A 10,321-nucleotide genomic window follows, 5' to 3' on the forward strand; every position below is an offset into this window, starting at 1 on the left:
TATATCCAACAATGTTTAGTCGGAATACAAAGGATAGATAAGGCCCTTGACTATGTTAGAAGATTTTCCTAGAGGAATCGCCTATGATTTTTGGGCGAGGGAAGTTTTTTTCGGGTTCGGTTTTGAAAGAACCGCCGGATTAGTCTCTTGTCCGGACATTCGTGGGGGCGAGGCCCCGAGTGGGAAGCTCTGCCTTGCGCACAAGGTTGTTACTTCTGTTGTCCAGCACTCTAGAGTTTGATGTGCAGAGGGGGAAGGGGTCTCACACTCGCTCTGTGGTGGTGTAATTCCCTCTACATCATTTAATTGATGACTGGCAAAGTAGACTACTGGATAGTCCAATTTGAACTCGTCGCGCTGTGCTAGTACGTATCCAATAGCAAAGTTTGATACATCAATATGCCGCACATGAAATATGAGGTCCCAACAATTGGGGGGTCTTAGAATTGGCACGCTAGCCAATGCTTGCTTCAATCGATTATATGATTCTTGGCATTCCTCAGTCCATTAAAAGACAATGAGTAGCTTGTACAATGGCCTGGCAATTTCAACATAGAAGATTATGAAGTGGCGGTAATACCCAACGTGGCCCATAAATCTTTGCACACCTTTGTAATTAGTGGGTGGTGGCAGTTCCATGATCAACTTAACCTTGTCATCATCCGTGGATATACCATTCTTTGAGATAACATGTCCCAATATCACACTATGTTTGACCCAAAATTGGCACTTTAAAGAGTTTAGGGATATAGGATATAATTGACATTGCTCATACACCTTCCTTAAGTAAGCCAGATGGTCTGCCCATCAAGAGTGTGCACAGAGAGTATCAATGAATGCCTCCAACCACTTTTGCACAAGTAGTCTTTGAAGGCTATGCACATCAATCATTGGAATGTTGTTGGGGCATTGGTGAGACCGAAAGGCATGACTTTGTATGCAAACGTCCCCCACATTATATTGAAAGTTGTCTTATGATGGTCTTATGGTGCTATAGACACCTGATTGTAGCCTGAAAATCCATCCAAGAAGCCGTAAGCTTCTTCACCAGCACCCACTCTTTCCAAAACATGTTCCGTATAGGGAAATGGATAATGGTCTTTCCTAGTAGCTGCGTTGGCCTTTTAAAGATCCACACATACCCTAAGTTTCCCATTCTTTTTTGGCACTATTATGATCGGTGACAACCAATCTGTATGTTCTATCTCATAGATGAAATCCACAGCAACAATGAGTTTATATATTTCCTCCTTTATAATTCCCACATATTTAGGATTCATCTGGTATGGTTTCTGTCTGGTTGGCCTTGAACGTTCCATGATTAGGATCGTATGTTGCACCACCTCAAGTGGTACACCCTTCATCTCCTTGTAGTTCAAGGTGAAACAATCCTTAAATTCCTTAAGAAGGGTAACGAGCTCATTTTCTTCAGCCAAAGTCAAGTAGCAATATAAACAGGTTTGGCTTTCTCCACTGGTCCCACAATATCAACTTCCTTGACTTCAATAGGGCTAGAGTATGATGTGGACAGCCATCTTCCTTAACCCTTTTTACCGTTAGTCGGACCACTTTTCGTTCATCAAAAGTGTAGGCTTTGAAGTGGTTTGGTACTGAAAGCAAGTCTGGTTTATCATCATTCTCACTTTTTGTTTTAGCCATGACTTTCGTGGCCTCTCTCTGGGCTTCTGCCAAAGCTTTGTTCCGTTTTCGACACCCAGCTTTTGTAAGCTTTGTTCCGTTTTTGACACCCAGCTTTTGTAAGCTTATGTGTTTTTGGCTCTTGAAGAATGAATTTCTCCTTATGTTTCCCCTCAAGTGATATCTTACTCAATTCCTCACCCTAATACTTAGAAAACTCATCGTGTACCTTAGTGCTTTGAGGTATCTCAGCCCCACTAGGAATCCATGGGTTTTCTTCGTAATAGGGCATTTTGTTAAGCAATATATCGTTTCTCCTTTCACCATCTTCTGAGGTGTTGGATGCTAGTATGGCCTTGTGATCTAGTCCCTTCTATGCTAGAGGCCCCCTCTTCTAATTCTTCATCAATGGTTTTCCAATTGACCATACATACAGAGGTAGTGGGAATAGTTTGAGATTCCACATATTGGGTCCCTCTGGGTTGCATCACATCTATGGTAGCTAGCACATGCATTCAATTTTCACTGAAATCCAGAGTAGGGAGGAAGTGATGCATACATTTCCATTTCCTCTTCCTCTTTGGAATTTTCCACCATGGGTTGGCATATTTGTACGAATGTGGTCTGGTCAGTTGAGTGGATTGCAGGTGCAAAAACTCTAGGAAGAAAGGACTACTAAACATCCTTGAGTGGATTGTAGGTGCAAAAACACAAACAACACCAGATTTGAGCAAAGAGAAATTTTTGTTTTGCAAGCTCTCCATTGAAGCTTGAGTGTGGTGAATGTATGATGCAAATAGTTGCAAATCTGACAAAGAATCATGTATCTGGAAAATGGGAATGTATTGGCAACTCATGTGCAAGCCCTACATTGAATTTGGAGCAAAGTTGATGCATATTAGTGAGTAGTGAAGTGATGCTCATTGTGGATGAAATTAAAGCCTGTTTTTTGTAAATATCACTCAATTGATAGTGTACATGCCTAAGAGTGTTGGGAACTCACCTATGCTCTCAATAGCCCACTATAATCTTGTCAAATCATCTCAGGAGCAGGCGACGCAGCCTGTAGGGAGGAAATAGAGCAGATTTCACATATTTTTAAGAAGTGGAGGCCAAATTCTACTTGGTTGATTGATTAAATTCAGAATTTGCTTAGCAATTGTGTGATACACATACTTGAGGAGGTTTCTGATGAAAAACAGGTAGAGGGAGAGGAGACACACACACAGGAGCAAACCCTAATGTATTCTGCAAACCCTAACCATAGAGGGAAGCCATCTCCCTTCTCACACAATGCATAAAGCCATAATCCATAATACACACGACACACTATAAGTTGTGTCCACACACTACTAACCCTAGCTAATGTCCACACACTATGACCAGCTGGACGCGGTCATTCATGTCTCACACATGTTGCTACCTAACATGCCAGCACATAGCACAGCTGGCATACACTAACATCGAGCTTGAATCTCAACAGCCCCTCTCAAGCTCATGATGTACTACCATAGATGAAGATGTAGATGAGCTTGGGCTATCAAAGCTCTCAACACTCCCCGTCAAGCTCATCCCATGTACTCCCAACATAGTACATAAGTACTCAAACTTCTCCCTACTAAGTGGCTTTGTAATGGTGTCAGCCACCTTCTTCAGTCTTCACATACTGTAGATCCACTGTACCAACCAGCACTTTCTCTCTGACAAAGTGATAATGGACCTCTATGTGTTTGGTCTGCACATGAAACACTGGATTCTTGGGCTGCTCATGTTGTTACAATGAATGACAACCTTGCCATCAATAGGCTCACCCAAATTAGCCAAGAGATTCTTTAACCATACTCCTTCAAATGTAGCAATGGTGGCTGCACCCGTGTATTCAGCCTCTGTACTGGGATAAAGCAACAGTGCTACTCCAACTCACCACTGCACTTCCAAATGTAAAGGCATAACCACTAGTAGACCTCCTGTCATATGAGCTACCTGCCCAATCTACATCTGTGTAGCCATGTATATCCAAGCCTTTACCATGCTCATAAAGAAGACCATAATGTGCAGTGGTCTTTACATATCGCGCATAATGCGTCTCACTGCATCCAAATGAGGTTTTTTGGGGCTCTGCATAAATTGGCTTACTAACCCCACAACATAACTCAAATCCAAGCATGTGATAGTCATGTAAATGAGACTACCAACCATCTTTCTGTACATAGATGGATCATCCAACTCCTCACCAAAATCAGCCCGTAACTTTACATTCTGCTCCAAAGGTGTACTCATTGGCTTACACCTTGTCATGCCATATTTTGCCAACATATCCAATGCATATTGGCGTTGCACTAACCATGTACCTGCATGGTCTTTGATCACTTCAATTCCAAGAAAGTATCTCAATTCTCCCAAGTCTTTCATGTCAAACTACCCACTCAATGCCTTCTTGACATGCATAACATCTGTAGCATGATCCTCTGCTGGTGGTGACAATCAAGTCATCCACATAGATGACAAGTAAGACAATCCCATGATCTGTTTTCTTCACATAGAGTGAAGAATCTGCTGTAGAAACTTGAAATCCAAGGGAGATAAGATATCTGCTCATCTTATCACTCCAAGCACGAGGTGCTTGCTTCAACCCATATAAAGCTTTCTTCAATCTGCATACATGAGTGGGATATCTTGGCCCTCTGGCTGTGCCATATAAACTTATTCTTGTAGATCACCATTTAGAAATGCATTTTTCACATCCATTTGATACATTTCCCAACCATTTGCTGCAGCCATAGCAATGGCTGCTCTCACTGTTCCCATCTTTGCAACTGGACTAAATGTTTCATCATAGTCCAAGCCTTGGGTTTGTGCATAACCCTTAGCTACCAATCTTGCTTTATGGCATTCAACCAAACCATCTGACTTGCATTTCACTTTGTAAACCCATTTGCAACCAATAACATTTTTGTCCTGTGGTAATGCAACCAAATCCCATGTTTCATTATGAACCAAAGTGTCCATCTCAACATCCATTGCCTTCTCCCATACATGCTTTCCAATAGCTTCTGTATAGCATGTAGGTTCCACATGCTTCACCAAAGAGGTCATATATGCATAATGCATAGCAAAATCATGATATGTCAACCTGTCAACTGGATACCTGACCCTTTGGGATCACTCTGAACACCTGTCACTCTAGCATGTGGTGGCACATATCTATCCTACCTTCTTGCACTAGGTGTGCGTAAAACGGGTATGCCAAGTTCCTCATCCAAACTCTCTGAGCTTGATGACTCATAACCTGTAATTCCAATTCCTTCAACCTTTTTCTTTCCTTTCTCCATAGCACTACTCCCGGTGCTCACACTCTCATGTCTCAAGCGTCCTGACCATGGACGTACAGTGCTACTCTCAGGTGCCTCTGCTGGCCCAGACATAGAAATAGAACTTGCTTGTGGCAAGTTCACATGCACATCAGCTTCAAGAGAATCAATGACACTCTCAAGCTTTGTACCAACTAGCAAGTTCATCAAACACCACATCTTGTGAGATAACCACTTGCCTAGTTTGTGGATTGTAACATTTATATGCCTTTCGATCCTATGCGTAACCAACAGACACACACTTTTCTGCCTTAGGATCCAACTTCCTTCTTCTCTCGTTAGGCACATGTACATAAGCTATGCAACCAAACACTTTGAGGTGTCCAATGTCTGGCCTAAATCCTGTAAGCCGTATCTCTAGCGTACTTCCATGTATGGCTGTTGTGGGTGTCTTATTAAGTATATACACTGCGGTAGCACATGCTTCTGCCCAATAATAATCTGGCATGCTCTTTTCATTGAGCATTTCCCTCGACACTTCACAAATGACTCTATTCTTTCTCTCATCAACACCATTTTGCTGAGGTGTATACCTACAAGTTAACTGCCTTCTTATGCCATGCTTTCTCAAGAAATGCTCAAAAGCATGTGAGGTGTATTCACCACCTCCATCTGTCCTCAAACATTTTATCCAAGAGCCATATTGCTTCTCTGCAAAAGCTTTTAAGTCCATAAACTTTCCCAACACTTCACTTTTCTCTCGCAGAAAGTAAATCCAAGTCATTCTGCTGAAATCATCAATGAATGTCACATAATATAAGCTGCCTTTAATGGATGGATTTTGTGCAGGACCCCATACATCGCTATGAACTATCTCAAGCGGCTTGCTACTCATGTTGCCTTCTCTAGGAAATGGCAACCTTGCTTGCTTTCCAAATTGATAGGCATCACAAACATGCATATTCCCATCATACTTGAATTTAGGCAGCCCACTAACAATGCCTCTTGCCTGCATGTTCTTTAACCTTTGTATATTCACATGTCCAATCCTCTTATGCCACATGTCAATGTCTTGTACCACATTTCGGCTTTTAGAGAACATGGCTGATTTCAACTCAAGAATCCCAGCATCCAGCTTAAATAACCTGCTGCCTTCTTTCTTGCCTTGGCAATGACTCTACATCCATTTTTGAAATCCTCAACGAAGCAACCATGCTCGTTGAAATGAACATGTAAACCCTGTTCCACCATTTGACCAATTGAGGCCAAACTTTTTGTAATAGAAGGCACATACAAGACATCTGCCACCCATAGACTTTGTTTCACCATTGTGCATAACCAATGGTACACTTCCAACATGTGTAATGGCATGTTGGTGGGTATCATCTCCTGTTTCCACATAGCCTTTCACATCCATAGGCTTCATATGCTCAAACCATTCACCATGACAAGTCATATGGTTTGATGCTCCAGAGTCCATATACCAAGTGTCATCACTTTTAGTATTTGTCATCATAGATCCCACAACATGTTTCATGGCAAACAAGTGATTTGCACTACCATCATTACTGCATGATGCATAATTTCCACCATGTTGTGCATAATGTCCACCATGTTGTGCTCTACCCCCTCTCAAATCATTTTGTTTGCGAAAACAATCACATGCCATATGACCAAATTTCCCATAGTAATGGCATTCCACATTTTGCAAAGATGTTTGTTGGCCTCTGGCCAACGTCCTCTACCCCCACGAGGATTACCTCTGCCTCTCTGAGGTGTATATCCACGACCACCTCTAGCACCATATGTAGGCTGAAAATTCTGTTGTGGTGACCTATCCTACCATCTACGACCATTACCACGGCCACGTGATGAAAATCTCCCCCTGCCTCTAGATCCTCTTTGTGAATATAGAAAGCCTGATTTCTGCCATTATCATCATGGCTAGTAGATGCATCATGAAAAGAATCATTGAGTTTGATTTCCTCAACAAGCAAGAGTGAAACCAACTCATCAAAATTTTGTAAACCTGTACTCTGAACCGAGATGGATGTATCAAAAGACATACTCCTTGCCAAGACCACGCAAGGTAATGTCTACCAAATCATCATCAGGCATGGGGGCATTGATTGTTGCCAATGCATCTGCATACTTCTTTATCTCTTGTACATAATCATGGATGCTCCTTCCTTTCCGTTTCACATTATGAATCTGTTGTCGCAACAATTGAGACTTGCGAGCACTAGTGTCTGCATCAAAGAGCTTTACCAATGTATCCCATGCATCCTTGGGATTCTCAGCATCATGTATATGTATGAGTATAGCTTCCGAAATACATATAGACAGATAATTCAAAACTTTGTATGCTCTTTCTGACCATTGCTTATGAGCTATAACCTACTGTGTAGGTTATCGGGGTAGTTTTGGCCTTGGCTCTGCACCTGTAATAAGATTCCAAAAACCTTTTCCCTTCAAAAAGATTTTGATCTTGTACTTCCATGCCTGGAAGTTCTTCCTATCCAATTTTTCACCCACAATTTATCCTGGATTATCAGACATATTTGCTCAATGCTACAAATACACCTTCCGCACACATCCAAATCTGTAAACAAGCCTTTCTCTGCTCAACCACACTCCAATAAGTGTTCCAGATACTCCAAAGTACACAATGAACTTCACTTTTGATGTAGAAAATCAAATTGTATGCATCCAAAATGAACTGGCTTATGCAATCCAAGATACCCTATTTTGACATGCTTTCCAAGGCTTCAAATTGCAATGTAGTGGTTCAATAAAGTGTGGATAACTTGCATTGACACCTAAAAAAGCTCAATGTTGCATATCAACACCATCCAATATGCGTACATACCAATTTTGTCAAACCCCTTTCTCTGTTTTGAGTTCTTTGTTTTGAGAAAAACTAGAAAAAACAATAAAATCAGTAGTAGAATTGCTCTAATTTCTTCAATGCTTGTCCAATTTGAGAGACCAAGCATTCATTAGCTTAGAAATGATTTCCACTAACTCCATGAAAAAGGAATTAGACCAATTGTTTAAGATGAGAGAGTAATTAGTCGATTAATCACACTTTGTTTCACTGAACACAGTAGATAGCCTGTTTAATCAGCTCATTTCCAGCTCTATAAGGCATAATTGCTCCAACCAATCATGTAGCAACCTCCTCACTACTGTGAACCACAAATTTTCTAAGCCAATTTTGAAATTTATCAACCACACAAGTAGTATTTGGCCTCCTCGCATCAAAATTATGTGAAAATGCTCTATTTTCTACTGTAGATCTGTGCCACCTGCTCCTGAGGGATTTTGGGCTAATTATAGTGGTAATTGATAGTTTATATGAGTGCCTAACACACTAAGGCATGTGTCTAACCCATCAATGGATTGATTTTTGCCAAATACTTGGTTTAATTTCATCAAAAGTTGACCTCTTTTTCTCTGTTTTGTGAGAGCTTCAAAACCAGTGAATTTCAATCACTCAAATGCATCATATTTGCTCCAAAATCAGTGTAGGGCTTGCACATGAGTTGCCAATACATTCATCCTTGTCACATAAATGTTTCTTTGCTAGATTTGCATCTATTTTCACCATACATCATCGCTTCCATGCTCCAATGGAAACCGCTTCCATGCTCTAATGGAAAGCTTTCAAAAAAAATTAAATTTTCTTTTGCTTTGGGCAACCCTAATTTGACTTGTTTCTGCTTGAATCACCTGCAATCCGCTCAAGGATGTTTAGAATACCTTACCCGGTAGGCCAAGCTCTCAAATCTGATAGAAATCGGTGTGCTCCAAGCTTCACAGCTTCAATGGCAAGCTTCACAGCTTTTCTTCAGAGCTTCTTCTCCCTCTTCTCTCACTCACTCATAAACCCTAATAGAGAGTACCATGCTCTGATACCATGATGAAAAATAGGTAGAGGGAGAGGAGACACACACACAAGAGCAAACCCTAATGTATATTACAAACCCTAGCCATAGAGGGAAGCCATCTCCCTTCTCACACAATGCATAAAGCCATAATCCATAATACACACGACACACTATGAGTTGTGTCCATACACTACTAACCCTAGCTAATGTCCACACACTATGACCAGCTGGACGCGGTCATTTATGTCTCACACATGTTGCTACCTAACAACATGCCACAGCACATAGAACAGCTGGCACACACTGACATTGATCTTGAATCTCAACAGTTTCTATATGATTGGTTGAAGCAATTATGCATTATGGAGATGATTATGAGCGGATTAAATAGATTGTCTAATGTGATTAGTGAAATAGAGGGTGATTATTCGGTTAATTACTCTCTCAACTCAAACAATTAGTGTGATTCTATTTACATGGAGTTAGTAGACATCAATGCTAAGCTAATGAATGCCTGGTCTCTCAATTTGGATAAGAATCAAAGGAATTAGAGCACTTTTACCACCACTGGTCTTTTCTGGTTTTGCTGGTTTTTCTCAAAATAGAGAAGGGGATTTGATTAATTTGGTATGTATGCACCTTGGATGGTGTTGATATGCAACATTGAGCTTGTTCAAGTGTCAATGCAAGTTACCCACACTTTATTGAACCACTACATTGCAATTTGAAGCCTTGGAAAGCGCACCACAAGACATGGTACTTTGGACTGTGTGCCAGTTCAATTTGAATGTAATCAGTTTGATTTTCTACATCAACAGTGAAGTTCGTTTAGTAATTTGGAGTATCTTAAACACTTATTAGAGTGTGGTTGAGCTGAGGAAGGCTCATTTATAGATTTGGACGTGTGCGGAAGGTGCATTTGCCACATTGAGCAAATATGTCAGCAGACAACCCACTACAGATTGTGGGTGAGAAGTTGGATAGGAAGAACTTCCAGGCATGGAAGTATAAGATTAAAAGCTTTCTGAAAGGAAAAGGGTTAGCCAGAGCTGGAACTATCCTGACAACCTACACAAAACAACAGGTTGTAGCTCATAAGCAATGGTCAGAGAGAGCAACAAAGTTTTGCATTACTTGTCTATATGTATCTCATATGTTATACTCATACATATACATGATGCTGAGAATCCCAAGGATGCATGGGATACTTTGGTAAAGCTGTTTGATATAGATACTAGTGCTCCTAAGTCTCAATTGTTGAGATAACAGATTCATAATGTGAAGCCCAAAGGAAGGAGTATCCATGATTATGTTCAAGAGATAAAGAAGTATGCAGATGCATTAGCAACTATCAATGCCCCCATGCCTGATGATGATTTGGTAGACATTACCTTGCGTGGTCTTGGCAAGGAGTACAAGTCTTTTGATACATCTATTTCTGTTTGGAGTACAGGTTTACCAGATTTTGATGAGTTGGTTTCA

Source organism: Cibotium barometz, chromosome 6 (assembly GCF_041138505.1).
Source record: "Cibotium barometz isolate CiBa-2024 chromosome 6, ASM4113850v1, whole genome shotgun sequence".
Taxonomy (NCBI): Eukaryota; Viridiplantae; Streptophyta; class Polypodiopsida; order Cyatheales; family Cibotiaceae; genus Cibotium; species Cibotium barometz.